Here is a 19,742-nt window from a genome sequence, read left to right as displayed (position 1 = left end):
CAGCGTGAAAACACCTGCATCATTATATCAGCGTGCACGAGAGTGAGAGAGAGTGTTAGGGTATGGAGTGTGGTCATACGGGATCCAAATGCACATTGTTCATAGTCCTTAGTGGAAATATTACATGGCCTTTTTATTCCACATTTGGAAGTACCTGAACTCATCCTTTTAAGAGCTTTGCTCAAGGGAACTTGGACAGTAATAAGTTGAGAAAGAGGGGTGAGACTGTAAGCCAAAACTCAAACCACAACATGACAAATATCACTTATTTTTAACTATGTTTTCAGTGACTGGTTTTTTGGTACTTTTATGTCAGTACCTCTCTAAGTGTCTGCATTCATCAGTGTGTTGCAAGAGAAATGTGAGGGCTTTTATAGGCTGGAAAATAGTTTTTATTTAATCTTTCATCACAACTATTTTCTCAACAGGTTTTGCTGTATTAGTTGTAAATGCTGACTCATTTTTAGCCTCCCTGGCCCCTTGAATCACATCAAACAAACTGAAAAGAGAAAACTGTTCTTTGATTTAACTATTAAGCACTGCGTGACGAGGTTCACGAGACAAAATGACTGTGAACCGATGAAAGAAGTGTGTCTTGTGTCTGTCTCAAAGCCCAATCTCTTCACAGATGTACAGCTATAAATAATCTTCCTGTGAGACTCCTTTTGATAGCAGAAGTGCTATGAACAGGTGGTGAAGTGTCAGCACTGTGAAGGAGTGTTAGAGTTCTGTCAACTGAGCAGTTCCCAGCGGTTAACAAGAAGCTGGCTTCATTGTGCCGCCTCTGCTCGTTGGAGAGTGCCCGCTTGCCCCCAGTGTCGTGACTTACGTGGTGGGATGAGACTGCGATCCTTTTCGTCTCTCAGAATTTGTGTCAACATGTGTCTTGTGTTTCCACTCTTAACTCTTAAATCTCATCTTCTTTTGGGCTTTGATCAAACCTCCTCGCTGTTTGGGATGTAATTTAATGCGATTCCCATGGATTATAATGACAGTGACCAGGCGGTAACAATGGGCCTGTTACGTAAGCAAGGCAGTTTGTGCTCATGGCCAAGACTGTGATGCTGTCAGGGACTATCACGCCAGCTCCTCTTTTACCATCCTGCCACGGCCGCACGAGACAGGCCTGCTGCAGAGCCCCCCCAGTTTGTCTCTTCGGCTCAGTGGCAAAAAGCACAGCTCATTAACAGATTGAGGGAACATTTCTGTATGTCGCCTGACTGCCAGAAGTCACCACTGGGAGGCATCATATAATCTGAGTTCCCAAGAGAGCTGACGACGTGCAAAACAGAGCTTTACTCTCAGATTAAATTGCGTTTTGGAAGACAGACATTACATTTGGAGATGTGCAAATTCCACTGAAAAGGTCAAAGATCAGAAGCAGCAGCGTCCTTTTAATGACATTCAGTGCCTTGTTCAAGAACGTTTTCTCAAAACACAGTAGCTACTGTTGAGACAGTCCTGTGATCCTCCCACCTCCAGATCGTCTTCCTGCATATCACCATATCCTATTCTGCATTTTCACATTCCCAACACAGTAAACTGTTTTAGTTTAATGAAATATGATGAATTACAACAATGTATTTTAAAATGTAAAGCCCAACTTGAGGTATCACTATGACGAGAGCTTGTGATGACAGGAGTGAGAGTTAATGCAGAGCTCTCCCGTCTGGATGCCTTGGTCTTCTGTTCACACTTAAGTAATCCTGACAGCCACGCAGCTCCACGTTCTTAGCGGGCACACACAGGAGGATTGATGTGTTAATCAGCTTTCGATAAGTTATGGATCTGTGCTACTGACGCCAGCCAGGCACACTCACCGGCATCAAATTAGCCCCTGAATTAATCTGATTACGCCGACACAATTTTTTTGGGGCGAGTCCGAGGAAGGTGCTGAGGGCTGCACATGTTTTTGTGGCATTGGCATGTGCATTATTCTCCTGTGTGTCAAGCTGGGTCGGACAGATTTACATGTGTGACAGAATGAGGGTGAGGTAGTGTGAGGTGGGGGGGTTACAGGTCTTACTTATTTTCTTACTTCCCGTCAGCCTTGGCTTCGTGTGCTGTTGCTGGGTTACATGATGGCAGATTTCTTGAAGCCACATGACTCACCAGGAAGACACACTCTCAATCTGTGTGCTGTCTCCGGCCCGGATCACTGGGCATTAGCGGTTAGATTTATATTCTGATTCTGGTTTATATTTGCACATGTGGATCACTTCCATCTAGAAACTAACCAGTAAAATCAGTCACTTACACTGAAGCGACTGGAGGTTGCATTTGATCAAGGGCACCTCAGCACACGATGACAAGAGTAATTTTGACACTTTCCCAGAGTTCCCAGGCTTTTAACGCCACTATGTGAATCCATTAAACCACTGCTTGTTTTCACACCCACGCTAGGTACTTGACTGAATAAAAGCATTTAATGTTTTTTTTTTTCAGTTTAGCATAACAGTAGTTATGTTAATTTATCAGTTGTTTGCTTTTTCTGGAACCTGAACCAGTGAAATCTCATCCCTCATCTCAAAAAGAGAAACTGGGACTAAAGGAATAGTTTAACATTTTGGCAAAGCACTCATTCGCTTACTGAGAGTTAGACGAGAAGATCGATACCACCTCTAACAAATGGGATATTGATCTTCTCATCTAATTCTGGGCAAGAAAGCGAATAAGTGCTTTTGTTAAACTATTCAACATTTCAGTGACGCAGGAGATTGCAGGGGAGAAAGTCTGAATACCCCTGAATTACTGACACTGAGAGCTTTGTTTATACAGCTCCAGCACTGTCATTGAGTGAGTGTGGGAGTTCTCCATTTTCAGCCTGTCTTAGTGACAAGGAGCGAGCTGACAGGAGATGAGGGAAATGATATTGACATTATCAGGCCAACGTGAGGCTGGCTGTGTCAAATGTGCACGTAGGCTCAGTGACAGAGATCTTTTCACATGGACACATCACTTGGTCACATCACATGTCTTCTTCTGTCTGGACTTGCCACTTTGCCGAACAGCCGAAAACTGCCGCTCCCTGTTGCAATTAGCTTCTATTTGGGGACATTCACACAGACAGGGTTGTTAGCCTTTCAGACATGGGTACCACTTTTTTTTTTGTCCTTGTGTGGGACACTGCATTCAGGCCCTTGTGCTGTTTTAGCAGCCTGAATTACTCCCGTTAGCCATAGGCAGCATATGGAGAATATTCTACTTGCATGCTCTATTTACTCTGATACAGCGTCAGTTGTGAATGCCACGTACATTTGGATGTTCTAATTCTCAGTTGCAGCGACAGCTCAGTGTATTTTTCATGTCCGACTGCAGGAGGCATGACCTCGTACACAGAGCTGCTCATCAGCACAGCGACGATCCACAGACTTCAAGACAAAAGGGAGCATGACCCCAGACGTCAGTCGGAGTGCGTCATCGGGACATCCTGTGCTGAAGAAACAGATCTTCAGCTATGAATTACATGCAGGCATGGCTTACTCATGTTTTATATGAATATTGTATTTTACATATGGTACATACTGTACAGCACAAACATATTGAATTAAACCCCTTACAGGAAAGGTTTCTTCCTGTAAGAACTTTTTTTCAGTCTATCTGCAAACAACATCCACATACCCATGTGTACTGTACAATGTATGTCATTTTTTGTAAAAGTCCACAGTCCTCATTCTGTGTTTGGTGGCTTTTTGCCTTTATTCGATAGGACAGCTCAAGAGAGACAGGAAAGGGGTAGAGAGAGAGGGGACGACACTCAGACAAGGACCACAGGTCAGACTTAAACCCCTGCCGACTGCAGCAAGGTCTCAGCCTTGGTAGATGGGGTGCGAGCTGTACCAGTTGAGATACCAGGGCGCCCCAATTATTGTCTTTTTAGTACAAAATTCCCTCTTTGTATTTTCATGGACTGGTTCCTTGCTGAGCTGCAGTGGAACTATAGTGACAAAAAATGCGTGGAAGATACCCACCCATCAATATCCACAACAAGTCCCTCCCAAGCTTTCTGTTTGTACAGGAAAAACTTAAATATGCAAAAGCAAATAGAATAATATAAATAAATAAAATGTCTGTATACAATTTTGTGTGAAAGATATTTCACCCTCGAACCAAATGGCGGACTGGCCTACAGGCTGATGTTGCCGTGCACAGAGCCACGCTTCTTTTCAAGGTGATGCAAGAGACATGAGCTGACAACAACTGACTCACATATAGAAACTCAGAATCACATTATCACAGTAGAGTGACAATAAGAAACTTCCATTGTCCTCACTCTCTGATCTCCATTTTAACAGCATTGAACAGCAGCAGCCTGTATTAATAATGTTTGAGGTTGAATCTGCTTTTCCAGTCTTGAAGTTGTCCTGCTGCTAATCAAAACTGGAGCTGGGAGCTACATGGTGTTTTTGGGAACTCTGTGCTGGAGACAGACAACACACAAGGACCGGTTCTGACAGTGGATCTGGCGGATGAGAGCGCCGCAGTGATGACAGACTAATGTGAACCAGTATGTGTCCCGCCTATCGGCCCACCCTCATTGTGTCTCACTCTGAGAGTCGGTGATGGTTCACAGACAGAGGGAGGCTGGAGAAGGAGGATAACGACCACAACAAAGGCGAGCCTTGTCCGCTGAGCTGCACGTAAACAGTCCCTGCTGCCTGTGATGTAACGCCGGCCTGCTTTCTGAACTTCCTCTTTAAATAACCCAATAGCTGCCCTGCAGTGTTGGCTGACATGTTCATTTGACTTTGTGAAATATCAAGGTTCCCCGAGTCGCAGAGAACATGTTTTCTGCACCGCTTGTCAGCATGAATTTGCATTTTGCTCTTGACATTTCACCTCCCCCTGCCCCGGGCCCCCAGCCTGCTGGTTGCCAGCGGGGGGGAACTGTGCCAACACACATCCCAATAAGGAGAGGGTGAAGGGCCCCGCGGCCCCTGGGAGCCTCCATTATGATACCAGTCCACTCCACGTAGCAACTTTCCTACCTACATTATCCACCAGACTGTCTAAAAAATTCAGACAACAGAATCATATGAGAGGAAGATTTCAGCTACGCCAGGAAACACTATAACAACAGCAGCACCAAAGAAGAATGTAAAAACAGACAATGTAAGTATTAAAGATGCTTTCTTTAAACAACAGTTTTAAGTTAACAAAGGCTCAATTTGTGAGTAATGTGGAAGGGTTTGCTCAAAGTGAAAAATCAACTGAATTATCTCTCAGGTGTGCAGTTCCCCTCAGCCCTACAGAGCTTTATTTTGAACTCATTATTTTGGTTTCACAGTTCGCAACTTTAATGTTTTGGTCGCCGCCTACAGTCATGTGAGGGGAAGGAAGCAGAGGGGAAGTAATTTTGATTTGCCGCCCACGTGAACCCAAAGATTTTGCTCTGCCACCATGCTGAACTTTTAGGCAGTAACCAAATCAAATAGAAGGGGGCAGACATCGCCGGGGCAGAAAGAAGATAGGGAGGAATGATGGAGGAGCTGATAATGGTGGTGTCTGAATCAAGCCCTTAGGAAGAGCGATGGGCTTTGAAGCTAATTTAGCATTGTGGCCAACACTGACATATATATGTCATGTATATAATATGGTGGCCAAACCATGTAATTACAGCAGTGACATCTGTCATGTGCTGCACACGGGCCGAAATGACCTTTTCCCATATGCTTACAGTGGTAATATACAATAGCTGTAAAATAGAGTGAGCCTCACAACCCCCACAAAATGGATGTTTCATTATCCGAAATATACCCATTTGGGTCAGTAATGTTTGGAAAGTCTAGAAGAAACACACGATTAAATAATTTTATCCCCAAATTAACAGAGGGCTAAACCAGAAGTTAGCCATCTCAGCCATAGATATAAAAGCGTAGAAACCGCCTTCTTGATTTGACGTGTGGCCACCATACTGGGGAGGTCAAGAGCTGCTAGTTGAAGATGCTGAGAGATACAGACTTCATTACAAAGAGTAAATCTCTTAATTCTGAATCGATTTTCATGAAATTTTGTGTTATAAACATGAAAAATTTAACCTGATACTGGTTATTTGTGAAAATGAATTCAGTCTCGGGGCAGGTCTAATCAGCTCTGTGAAAAGATAGTCAAGAGTCACACTTGGAAAGATGCCACAGAAATGTGCTCATGTGTTCTGGCTGTTCATATTTTTTGGCATAGAACTGCTCTGTAACTGAATTCATTAATTGATTAAGTAACCAGTATCATGTTTATAACAAACCAAATTTCATGAAAATCAGTCAAATTAACGGGAATCTCTCAGTATTGATAACTAGCAGATCTTGACCTTGGCATCAGTCATAACTCGTAATATGACGTTATATATGGCACTGGGCAAACACGCAAGCTAGCCTTATTATGTCAAGTATCAACGTTAAAAAAACAAGATAAAATATACTGATGAAATGAAAAGCAACAATAAAGCAACAATCCACTCTGGTCGGGTTGGTAAACATGAACAGACTGACTGCAGTTTACTTATGTCACCTCATAGGATTTCTGGGTTTTGAAGTTCAAATAGTTTTCAGGGATGTCTCGTTGCCATTTGGAGACGCTGGTGTGCAAAGTTTGTTGGTTCAGCTTGAAAGAATCATCTCTCCTGACATGCCTGGCAGATGATGTGAGGTTTGATGAATCCTTGCTGTATGAGTCAGAGCAACAGTCTGACACTGAGGACTCGTCATGCTTCGTGCTGTCATTCAGAAGTAGGAGTTTGTTGTCGCTTTTTATAGACGAGCAGCAGGCTGGTTGGCAGGCTGCCTGAGCAGACAATGTCGTTGTGTACCATTTATAGCAGAGTGTTAAACTTTACACAACACCTCATCATACCAGAATCTAGTAAGTATATACAGCACTAATTACTTGCAAGTATAAATTCACATATAGAATATAATCACAGTTATCTCTAAAAAGCAAACATACAAGAATTTACTGTAGCCCCAAAGAGTTGCACTGTTGCCAAGTTACACTATCCATACTGACATCCATGGTGTGACAGTAGTAGAGATGTAATGATAAACTGAGGAGGAGGAGACGTCTGAACAGTTCCTATCTCAGAAATTAAAATGAATGTTCTGTCTTTCGGGTTTTCCACCCTCACAAATGACCCAGGCTTTGTTTCGGCGACTTCACGAGCATCCACAGAGGACAGACTATAAACTGTTGTGACACATGAGGAGCTGCAGCCAACCGTGAGTAATGTTAAGGTTCACAAAATGCCTTGGAGACTGCAAATAAAACCGTGCAGTCAATGTTCACAGCTACAGTCTTGGATATTTATTTATTTATTTATTTTTTTGTAATTTAAGGAATGCCTTTGGGTCAGGGAGCACAAACTCACTCCTGCAGGAATATATACAAAATCATTCTGGGCTGGATTATTTCAAAGGCTGGCACAAAGTCTTGCATGGTTATAAAAAGCATTAGCTCTCATAAAAAAAATATTATTTGTTAACTTTGGCCCCAAGATTGATTTTCCTTTGTTTATGAGTACAAATTTATGCAAAACAACATTTTAAAGAAGAGGCCACTGGCTCTGTGGGCACCCAAAACCCCCTCCCTTTGCCAACACAGTGCCCCCGTGCACCCATTGGGGGGGACCACACACACCGTCTGAGCTTTACTCCTGCAGCCTGGCACGGAGGGCAGGGGGAGGAGAGACACAGATGAGGGCTGAAAGCCTGCGCAGGGTTGTTAGCCAGACCCTCCTAGAAACACAGGAGCTAATGAATGCAGCCAGAAGTCAGTGTGTGGCTCAGCAGCTGCAGCTCCACAGCACACACTACCTCACTGAAGCTGCTCTGAAGAGGAAAATAAAAGGAAAAAGAGGCAGGAATGGCTCACCAAGTACAACAAATGAACAGGAATCTGTCTTTGACATTACAAGGAGACCATTATTCCACATGTACAGGCGGGAAAATGTCTCCAAATAGCTCTGTGTGTGTTCCTGTGTTTTCTGCTGTGTGTGAGTGATGTAACAGCCTCTCTCTACCGTGGGCAGGAATGACTCCAGGCTGCTCCGAGCACATTCACATTAATTAAGTTGATGCATCGTGGCAACTCACATGTGAACAGACATGTATAATCACATAGCCGCAGCTAAGCAAGCTGTTAGCGAGCGCACATGTTCTCCATGATCGCCAAACAGAAGGCAATATACAGTAGGTTTTTGTTGAGGAGTGTATGAAAGCTTGTGTTAATATGGATGGCTCTGTCGCGTCCTGTAGGTTCTAACATGGACTACACTCTGGGCGGTGCTTGACCCTTTCTCTTTGTCCCTTTGTGCTCTCAATTTAACGGATCACTGCGTCGGAGGCTTATAATGGTTGATGTTTTTCTGCACTGCATGATTTGTGGGCCTTATACATCTTTTTTGTTTTATTAGGGGGTGCTTTGTATGGAAACTGTGATAATGTGATCATTAAAAAGCAGCTATTTAAAGTCATGTTGTTGATCATCACAGCGTGCTAACACAACTGTCTTCTGTGTGTGCTAGACGTTGCATAATAGCCTGATTATGGCCATCCTCATTACTTTCTGAAATATAATGATTATGATTTTCAACTGTAATTGTTGTACAACATTTTGAGAATCTTCTATTCACTCAAGGATATTTACACCTAGATAGTTTGCGAGTTAGTTCACCAGAATTCAAGTCAACAAGATTTAAATGGACATCTGTATCTAAATGACAATTTAACTTTCCCTGATTAACTGAAATTAAACCAGTGAAAACATGTGCTGTAAACGGGATTTCTACCTGCAGGCATAATCTGGGTGCTAAACCTAAAGAGAAATGCAAGACTGTACACCCACAGAGGGCAGAATTTATGAATTTAGCTCAGCCCTGGACATCTGGGAGATAGGTGGGCATAAACACAGACCACAGGCACATGACATGACAGCTGGAAAACAGGTTTGAACCATTAATAAATCACAATGGGACAGAAGTGGAGATGAAAAGTTTGGACATGGGAGTATTGAGAGTGCCAGCCAATATAAAAAGGAAAAAAACTAATCTAAAGAGACAATTCATCCTGTAACTCTGGTTGTTGGCGCTATCAGAAACATTAGTGGTAAGAAGATTAAACCATGCTGCTTCCCAGGTCCAGTTTTATTGTTTCAGTTGACCACTGCCAATGGTCAACAGAGGGGTCAGGTTCAGCCGGCTCTTATCACTGAGTACATGGCTTAGCAAAAACTGTGAGCTGGAAGGAATCAACTACTGATCACTTCAAGCTGTTCTGGGGAAGCAGGCATCTTTTCAGGGCCTCTCCATATCAGCTCAGCTTCCACCCAAGCAGATCTGGAGTTAAGGCACTGACGGATGCTTCAGTCTGTGACACCCATAGGCCAGGCCTCAGATGATGCACCCTGGCACACAGCAGCCTCGGCACCACAAAGACAAAACATCACAGACTCAGTGTCAGTATGATGACAACCAGCTCACGGATCAGTGTCCCAAATTCCTCCTCCCTACCCTCTTCCCTCTCCCCTGCCTCACCCCTTGTGGGATTGAAGGATAAAATAGTAGCGCTGTTTATTTATGCTTTATTAGACAGTGACAGCTGGAGAAATTAACAGGAAAGGCAGGGGAGAGAGAAAGAGGGCATGACATGCAACAAAAGACCTGGACCATAATCAAACCTGGGTCACTGTGGTAGGGAATCAGTCTTGACACTTGTGGCACACGATCTACCAGGTGAGCTACCAGGGTGCCCGAAAGTGCTGGTTAATGTTGGCATTAAATTCACTCCCCTGAGTGACCCAGACAGGGTCCTTTGTCTACTCTCCTACTAGGCATAGACATACTGCATCGTAGTAGTATAGTGACGACCACCAACGCCCAGAAGCAGACTCTTATTCTGGACTTTATGTTCCTATTAATGCTCCTTCATGATAAGTAGTAGAATGAAAAAGATCCAATCAACTAATTCTACAAATGCATCAAATTTGATATCAATACGTTGTCAACCACACTTTAAAAACACTAAGTTTAGGTTTATTAAACAATCAAATCAAAGTTAATCATAAAATGGTTTATCACTGAAAACACCAGTGAATTATTCATTCAACCTTTTCACCTTCCATCAGTTCCTGCTGGAGTCTCAGTCAGTGATCTCGTAGATTAATTTCGATTCTAAAATTACAAATGTTATTGATGCCATTGCCACCGCTATAGTCTCTGGTAAGAAGAAAGCACCATGGTGAAATGCCACGCTGATAAACTTGAAAAGAGAGTGACGAAAAGCTGAATGCAGGTGGTGAAAAATAAATCTCCAGGTGCATTATGACATCTATAAAGAGAGACTTTGCATTTATATAATTCTGACATGTTTGCCAAAAACAATACTAATGCAGGTTCCTTCTTTGCTACTGTTGACAGGCTGACAAGCCTACTGTGTCAGTAGCCCCTGAACCTTAGTTCATGATGTCATGCAATGAATTTTCCTCTTTCCTTATTGACAAAATTCAGAAAATTAGACAAGCTGTCAAATCCTCCATAACTTCCTCTAACTAAGATAAAACTGAAATAACTGTCTTTGGACACAAACGATTAAAAATGTCAGTGCCCAACATTTACTATCATATAAAACATAGTCCTCACATTGGACAAGCATAAACCTCTAAAGGTTTGTCTTGTTTGTTTGAAAAATAACTACAATTAATTGTATGTCAAAATACTTGCTGATTAATTTTATGTCAATTGTTTCAAATCCACAGTATTGTATTACTTAGAATTGTCAAATCTAAAATTGTGTTTTGTGATTGGTGGGATGTGCAATTGGTTCAGCTGATAGTGACCTCAGTCCACTGATACACTTTACGTAAGAATTACAACCTTTGTTGTTCATGCAGCCTGAGGCCAATTTTACGCCACTCCTTATTCTTGTAGCCAGTCTGCTGCGGATTATTCCTGCTACAACGGTGACATTTTGGTCAAGTGAGTTAAGAGTCAAGAGTTTATTCCTGCTCAGCTGGCTGTATTAATGAACTACTATCCAATTATCATATTATTCCACTGAGTCATTGAGGTGCAAAACCCCCAAATGGGATAAAATGTAGATCATACAGTGGATTTTGATGATGGTGACTAACTCACTTGACTGCGCCTTCACTGGCATTAGATTTGCATTAGCTGTGTGTTTAGCCTGGTCTGTGCTTCAATATTTCCCCACTCCGCTGAGACTTGGCTTCAAAGGCTCGCCTCCTGCCTCAGTCCAAGCTGGATTACTCATCAGCCCCCACACACAGACGTGGGCAGCAACGTTGTGCATGACTCACGTGGCTCCCAAGAACGTTCATTTTAACTCTGCATTGGCTAGAAGAGATGATTAGTTGTGGCCAGTGTGTAAACTTGGGGGAAGATGTAAGACATTTGTGGCACACAAAGGGCTCCAGAGTCGCCCCTGGAGAAATTTCAAGGCGATGCACTTTACCTACATTCAAATTAGCCATTTTATTTCTATTCATTTCAAACATGTGATTATTTTATTGCAAAATGCTTGTCTTAAAACACATCATGAACATTTCTCTAGCATGTCTGCTAGAAATGTAAAAGCTTATATCTACTGGCTACAGGTTGAATCACTATTGTGGTACATTACATTACTGCACTGAATAAATATTTATTTATATGAAACTGTTGCAAGTTTTTTACTTCAGCCATCAAACTGTGTTGCCCTTTGTGTCTTTGGAAATAAGAACAGTTTGTATCCTGAAGGAAGATGAAAGGAGATGGGTCGAATGCTTGAATGCTTTAGACCTGAAGAACAGAGAAAAAAATGGCAAGAAAGAGAAAACGTCCATCATCTCAGAAAAGATGACAAGATAGGCTGTGAAAGCGCTGCTGTCAATCACATTACATAGAGCAGCTCTGTTGCACACAGGCTTCTATGCCTATTTTTCCCCTTAAGCACACAAAAAAATACAACTTTTGTATATCAAACGTACAAATATTACATTACGGTTCACAAGATAAATCTGAGGATTTTTTCTTTTTTGTGAAATATTGGAGAATTCTATCTGTGCGGTAGAAGTATCATTTAACAGTTATTGAAACCCCATGTGAGAAGTTTAGAGGGGAGATGTCTCTGTGGTGGACCTGCTAACAACTTGTAGACATCTGAAACACAGCAAGGGAGCCCAACCACACAAATGGATGAGAACCACTGGTTTAATCTTAACAAGGTGCTGTATGTGATTAATTTTCTTGTTTTCCTCTCTTTTTCATAATTCATAGGTATAGTTTATATCTTCGTTCATTTTGATTATTTGTGCAGCTAAACCTAACCAAAGTGGTGTGTCTCGTTCTGATGTTTATATAACTGCTGTGTTTCCTGTGATGTGTCAGCCAGGTGTGTCGTGTTGCACTGTGACAGGCCGCATTGGTTAGCGGGGACAAGCTGTGACCGACACTCTTTCCTGATGGGGAGGGAAGCATCTATGCAGCCTATGTGCGGCCATCTATGTCACATGGCAAGGAGGCCATCGCTCTGGCGAGGTCCATGACGCCCAGGAATGCTAACGTCTTCGGGCAGCCTGTCACATAAATCCCACATCCTGTCCAGCCTCCGGAAGTTTGATGGCTCCAGCATTCAGCCCTGACTTCTCAGACGTCAACGGCCTACTTTGGGAGCTCACCTTACCTTCACCTTCAGCTGTGACGCGTGCAGAGATGCTCTGATTGAGCCAGAGTTAATTGAATTCTGTGAGGAAAGGTCTGACATTGGGGAAGAGGGCGGAGAGGCGCTCCAGCAGGGATGAAGATGATGAGTTTGCCTTTGGGGTGAGGGCTTGATTCAGTAGAGCATATGAGCTGTTTTCAGTGTGTTTCATCAGCGATGGCCTCATGTAGTTAGGGTTGGGTAGAGGCCCCGTGAGGTTGGATACAGACATTAAACAATACACATGATCTTATGTAACCACTCCTTGTACTGTACTGGGCGAGAGGCTGTGGAGAAACCTGTCTTACCATGTTCTGTATATACTTCCATTACTACCTCTAGAGGTACCTACTATATCTGCGTGCAGTAATACTGATTTTATTTGTCTGTGTTTTAAGATATCCTCGCTGAGATTTCAGCCTCACCCCCGATACAGTGGAGTTGAACTAATTTGGAAAGGCTAACACTGCAGCTATATCTACAAATTAAAAAGCTACATGTAGTTTGAGCCATATAAAGATCCAAATACAAACATTTCCCCAACCCAAGGGTTTGCTCTGTGTCATTCAAATTTGTTGAAAAATGTAACTGGATCTTGACACATCTCTCTCCAAGCCTCAAGATTATGTGAAACCACCGTACGGCCCGTATCATTTCAGCTTTTGTCAAAAAAAATTTCCAAACATTTCCAATTCATTAAAATTACAATTAATGAATTGTTACACTGACAATCTGGGGCCTTCATAGCAGTTCCCAAGACAGTTGCTTGCGTTGCCTAATTGGTAATTCTTACACAAAACTCTACTGAAAAAATAGTCCCTAAGAAAACCTGTTGGTTGTTGACACTGCTCCTGGAAAAATGTGTTACTGTGTGTAATGTGTAATCTTTTTAATTGCAATTTGTTTTGTGCCTTGAGCACAACAAATTAAATCCTATTTATGTTAATTGTTACAGTGTGTGGCATCAGAAATATCAGTAAACTCTCAGTGCAAATGAAAAGAAAACTACTGTATCTGCATGGTTAAATATCACTAGAGCTATGTTTTTTTTTTTTTGTTATTTTGGTGAACTGACCCTTTAAGAAAATTACCCCAACACCGGATATCTCCCAAAATCAATTTATTGTTCATGATAATTAAAAATATGTATCTCTATGTCATGTCTGTTTCTTTCTAATGTTGTCAGTGTAGTACAGGTATATCCACTGCACACTGGTTGTTTATCACTCTGCTAATTAGAGAAATGAGGCCTGCTTTACTTTTCTGTTCCTTGTACGTCTGGTGTCTTGACACATCAACAACAAAGCAAAGGCTTTCTGTGACCATCAGCGTGCGGCGAGGAAGAAGCCAATACATGTGTCATTCGGGCTTCTAACATGTTCTGTTTCTGTTGTTTATCCGTAAAGTCATCCCAGAACCTGAGCAGACAGAGAAACAGAGGAAGTGACAGGATGAGGACGATTAGCCCCACCTCCACCCACCCAACTGCACATGCACACGGACACACACTGACTCATACTCCCTCCTCACATGGGGAACAACACACTCACCAAATCACTGTGCGTGTGTGTATATATTTGGTGTTTACAGATATGAGGCCTCTAAGGATAACTGGGATTCAGAGGCAGTGATGTGTAAGGGCTGAGATCAGATGAGGTCATCAGGCATGGCGAGCTTAGAGGAGTTTGTCCTGAGCCGCAGCTCAGTGAGGAAGTGAGCTGTGTGTGTTTTTCAGAGAGCTACAATGAGAGAGGGAGGGAGAGTTGGCGAGAGGATGCTCTTAGTTTCAGCATATGTCAGGATGTTGACAGTTCAGGGTCTGTTGACAATAAAGACAACAAGAAAAACACAAAATTAGATCAAATCTACAATCATCAAATAAATCTGCTAGCTTGAGAGGGTTGAGATGGGTGTTTAATCTGCTTTTTTCCCCATGAAGTCTTGCCTGTCATTGAGTATTAAAGTGTACATGCTTCAGACCATAAGAGAGTGAAAACACACTGTAATTAATGAGCTCATAAAGCACCATTTGCATGAGTGGAAGCAAATGTCGGACACCTATTTATAGCACATAGGAGCACATAAGATCCGATCTGTCCCGACTCCACAAGGCTACATGTTTGCGGCGGTTCAGCTGTTCTCAGATTGGTTGTGTCCGCTGGGACCGTGTAAACATCAGCGCTTACAAACTTCCAGTGAATGGACAGACAGAGAGGCTGCATGCAAAGGCAAACAAAGATACACACATGGTCAGTGAGGATATTTTGGCGGGAGTTGGGTCAGTGTGGCAGACAGCGGGGGCTGCAGAGGCTGCAGGGTGCATGTCTTTGCCGTAAGGGTCTCAGAAATCTAGAAAAGGCTCTCATTCCTGAGGCACATGCTCTCTTTTTCTGCCTTCTTCTTTTTTGTTTGCTTTGAATCCTAGAATTCGCACATTTCGGGGGGAGCCGGCCAGGGTAAAGACAGGCCAGAGTGCAGGTTTTCTGAGGTCAGACTGAGAGTTGGTGCTCATAGTGTAAACACACCAAGACTGTTTATTTGAACGTAAAAAGGAGCCGAGCTCTGCTGTGACTCAACCGCATGTGACTGTGTGCTGGGAAACGTCATCCTTTCAGTGACAGCAAAGCTTGCATGTATGTGTGCGAGTGTATATGTGTGTTTGCAGGAGAAACAGGAGTGAGGAGCGTGTTACAGACTTGAGGTCATAACTTCTGTCATAACTTCTCATTGTGCTGGTGGGGGAGGGGAGTTATGTAACAAGAAGAAAAGGATGCATGTTGCTGGCATGGCTTTACATGAGATGTGTGTTTGTTTTTTTGTGTGAATCATGATGGCAGCAGATGAATGAGTGAGTATCCTCGCAATCCTGTACCCACTGGCTAATACTGTGTATTGTTAGTTGCCAGAAGATGTTTTTGAGAGACTTGTTTGTGTGTATCTATAACTGTTTCTCAGTCTGTCGATGTGTGTGCATGAGAGAGAGAAATGGAGCTGTAACTCTCTAACACAAGAAACAGATGGAGTGTGAGGCTTCAGGCAGACCTCAAGGTCACGACAAGATGACAAGATAGAGAAGATATGGCATGCGGCCCCATGGGAAATATGAAGTATATATTGGAGTTTGTGTTTAATGAGTGCATTGGGAAGTGCCTTGTACTGAAGGTCCAGGGCTCCACTTGATCAGTTTAGTCCAATAGGTGAAAAATAAAATAATTAACTCGCATGCAGGTCAGTGCTCCACGTAGGGTTACACGTTACAGAAGGGGGGTTGGAGAACTGACTCAGTAGTGTCGTTGGGTGTAGAGAAATAGAGAACTGAGAAAATCCATGGAAAGCTGAATATGAATCTGAAAGCAGAGTGTTATTTAAAGTATTTGCAAATTGCAGACCTTTGTCCTAACAACTCCACATACACAAGCACGGGATAATCTACAATACATTATTAAGCCACAAATGTCAAGAAACAGTTTGTTGTCAAAATGGCTTTTGGAATTAAAAACATTCATCATTCGCTGTCACTCGCTGTCGGCCCCTCCCCCTCTGACCTTCACCCCATCTCCAGCCATCTCGGCAGCCATTTTTCTCCCTTCCTGACTCACTCCTCTTAACTTCCCAGCCTGCTTTATCTCATCCTCCTCTCCTTCGTTCACCCTCACACTGCCGATTGTTTGCATCTATTCATGAAAGAGAATTTTCCGGTTTTCTCATTCCATTTAAGCTCAGCCAGCACTAACCCATTGTGCTCTGATGTTCCTCTCAGGCAAGAGGTCTAAATCAGGCAGGGAAGACGGGGGGGAGGAGGGATGGAAAGATGAAGGGAGGGAGGATGGTAGGGATTTGAGGGAGGGGGTGACGAAGGAGGAGGAGGAGGGATGGAAAGAAGGAAAGGTTAGAATAGGGGAAAGGCAGGGAGAGAAGCAAATGTGTGAGAGCAGTGAGGGAGAGGTGTAAAAGAAGAACGAGGGAAAAGGAAAGCTAAATAAGCAGACATTACAGCTCCTCAGCGGGCTCAGCAGCCAGCCATATGCTCCTGATGTGGACTCAAAACTGACCCGTGACCTTTCCTGCTTGCCATCTTCCGTCTCTCTCTCTCTATGACAATTTTCCTTACATAACACACTAATATCTATCTCATTTCTGTCATTACATTTCATTTTCACTCCCTACTACTAGTTGCTTGTGATTCTTCTGCTGGATAAGAGCTGCAGCTAAGGGTCATTTTAACTACTTAATTAAATGTGGATAAAAATCCCACCCTTTTTAATCATTTGACGTCCAGCACACAGATGATATCACAGACTCTCACTGTGCAGCGACTTAACCCATTTTGTAGCCCAGCGGGTACAGCATGGCAATAAAGCTGCAATGCTTATAAGGTTTAAACCCACCAGAGCTACTTACACTAATACAAGTTCATGCATTTGAATACACAGAAGTGGAGCATGCTAATATTAATACTAGTCCGTGCATACATGGAAATAGGAGCTGCATTTGATGTCGGCTGGTTTCTTTAAAGTGGTTTTAACAGGTTGGCAGCAGTGTTACAGAGAATAAAGAACACTGAATGCACAGCATGTGGATTAAACAACACTTATTAAAGCATTGGTTGAAAAAAGAGACAGAGACTGTTTTAATGAGATATGTGTATAAATGAGAGTTAGCAGACAGAGTAAGAACAGGATTGGGGGTAAGTTAAAATACAAATTAAATGAGGGGCACAAAAGACAAAAGTGTGAAGACTGTGTCAATCTGGACTTAAGGGTGCATAGACAAGATTTTGGGGGGGAAATACAGTACACGACCAAAAGTATGTGGACAACCAAACATTGCACACATTTCTGATTAATGAACATTTAATTCTAAAACCATTTTTGTATTAATAAACTGCTCTAACAGCCTCCAGTCTGTGAAACCTGGATGGGATTTGCTCCCACTCCACAGGAACCTTGGTGAGATCAGTCAGACGTCCATTTAACCATAAAGGTGTTAAATGGGGTTAAGGTCACCAAACTGGGAAAACCATTTCTTTCTTAAAGGGTTAGTTCAGATTTTTTGAAGTGGGGGTTGTATGAGGCACAGTAGACGGCAATCTGCACACCCCCAGTTTAGAGAAGCAAACAGGAGTACAGGTACTGAAGCTAAAGAATGTACTGCTGCAGATGGGGGCAGCAGAAAAAAAGTATTAAAACCACCAAAAAAAGCTCATCTAAAAAAATTAGTATCAGTTTAAGTGCCCCTATATTTCAAAATAACTGTTTTGCCTTGGCGTCAGACAGCTCTTTCCGATGGGAAACTGAAACCTTTATATTCAGCTACTATATGCTCTCACCAAAGCCACCAGACTCAAAGGGTTAGTTCCAAACTAATGTGTTAACTAGCCGATCAAAGGAGCCTGGTGGCTTTGAAGAGAGCATACAGTAGCTGGAAGGTGAAACAGTTATTTTGAAATATAGTGACAAACTGATAGAATTTTTTTAGATGAGCCTTTTTTTGGTGGCTGGAGCTATATAATGGTTTCAGTTCCCAGTCAGAAAGGGCTGTCTGACAGCAAGGTAAAGCTGTGTATATTATATTAAAAATATAGCATACCCTTAAACCAATATTGCTCTTTTTAGGTGGATAAAATAATGGCTAAATAACTGTGGCCTGGTTAGACGTTAGGAGCCTGCCTATCTGCTAAACCCCTGGCATTTGCTTTCCATTTATTTCAGTGATGTCTTGTCTTTCTGATTTGTGCAGTTTAGTCCCAGACCTATGTAACCGCAATTTTGGAGGCAGCTGCTCTGCAATGTTTCTGACCATTTTGGGCCTTTTTTCTGTTCACACTCAATTTCACAGCCTATTCCAGTCAATTCTCTGAACATTTGTGTTTCATCTTTCTCACTTTTGATCTGCACATTTTTATGCTGTGAATTCTGTCGCTGAGTGTGTCTCTTAGCAGCTTCTTTTCACACTTCCAACCATGCCAATGTGTAATTTAAATCCCAGTCTGGCTTCCTGTCGCCAGTTATCACTTTTTCCAGTAAATTTATTTTTTCTGTGTTGAAAGAGACCGCTGCCCCTCTGTGAAAGTATACATATTAAATTTGAAGGAAATACATACATACTTGAATTCAAAATACAACTAGAGCAGACCGACACAACACATCCTTTGCCTTTTAGTTCTCCATCCCTATGTCAACCCTTTTTAAAGTCATTAATATGAAAGGAAAAATAAAAGCCAGATAGTTGAGGAATAATAAAAATGTGTAAAAATACCAAAATGGATAAATAGTGTTCCTCATCCGAGCTGGGAAAGAGGCTAAGTAAAATTGTATCTAACAAATTAACTATAATACAGCAGTAATATATATATATATATATAGGCAGCTGCATAAGTGTGCCTTGTGATATGTGGTATTCTGTAGAAACATGGCGGTTCAACATGGCGGACTCCATGGAAGTCGAGGTGTTTGTAGATAAAAACAGCTCATTCAAAGGTATTGAAAATTACTATATTCAGGTTATTATACACTGAAAACATACCTATGAATATTATATTCCATTTCTGACAACAGAGCCTCCTAAATGTAACCTTTAATGGAACGGCAACAAAAGTAGTCTTCTTTTGCTCTGTTGCAGGGCCATAATATTCACTTCATGACAAAGTAGTTGATGTTAGCTGGGGGGACAGTTGCCATGCTGACATGTGGTGTAATTCAACACCTCCTAGACAGCCTGTGGGGCATCAAACCACCACTGCTGGGGTGACTCGCTTGCCACCATATGGTGCCATGCTGCTGTGACCCCACCTGTCTGTTCCATCTCTGGTGAGGACCTGATGCAGGTAGAAATAAATCTCACCAAATCATTAGCCTATCAAATGGCCTTTCTTGATACAAAAACTAGTTTTGTCACCCAGTACACAGAGCACTTTTCACTTCTAATGGGATTAGCGTGATATTTTGTCATCTCACGAGGGTGGCGCCACTCACACACTGCTTTCCTTAAGACAGGCATCCCAGTGACTTGCTAATGGCGTCATGTCCGCCTGTGTGAATTAAAAAACTCCTTGAA

Source organism: Morone saxatilis, unplaced genomic scaffold, assembly GCF_004916995.1.
Source record: "Morone saxatilis isolate NCDOM2014 unplaced genomic scaffold, NCSU_SB_2.0 Contig11, whole genome shotgun sequence".
Classification (NCBI taxonomy): Eukaryota; Metazoa; Chordata; class Actinopteri; family Moronidae; genus Morone; species Morone saxatilis.
This window is presented reverse-complemented; position numbering follows the sequence as displayed.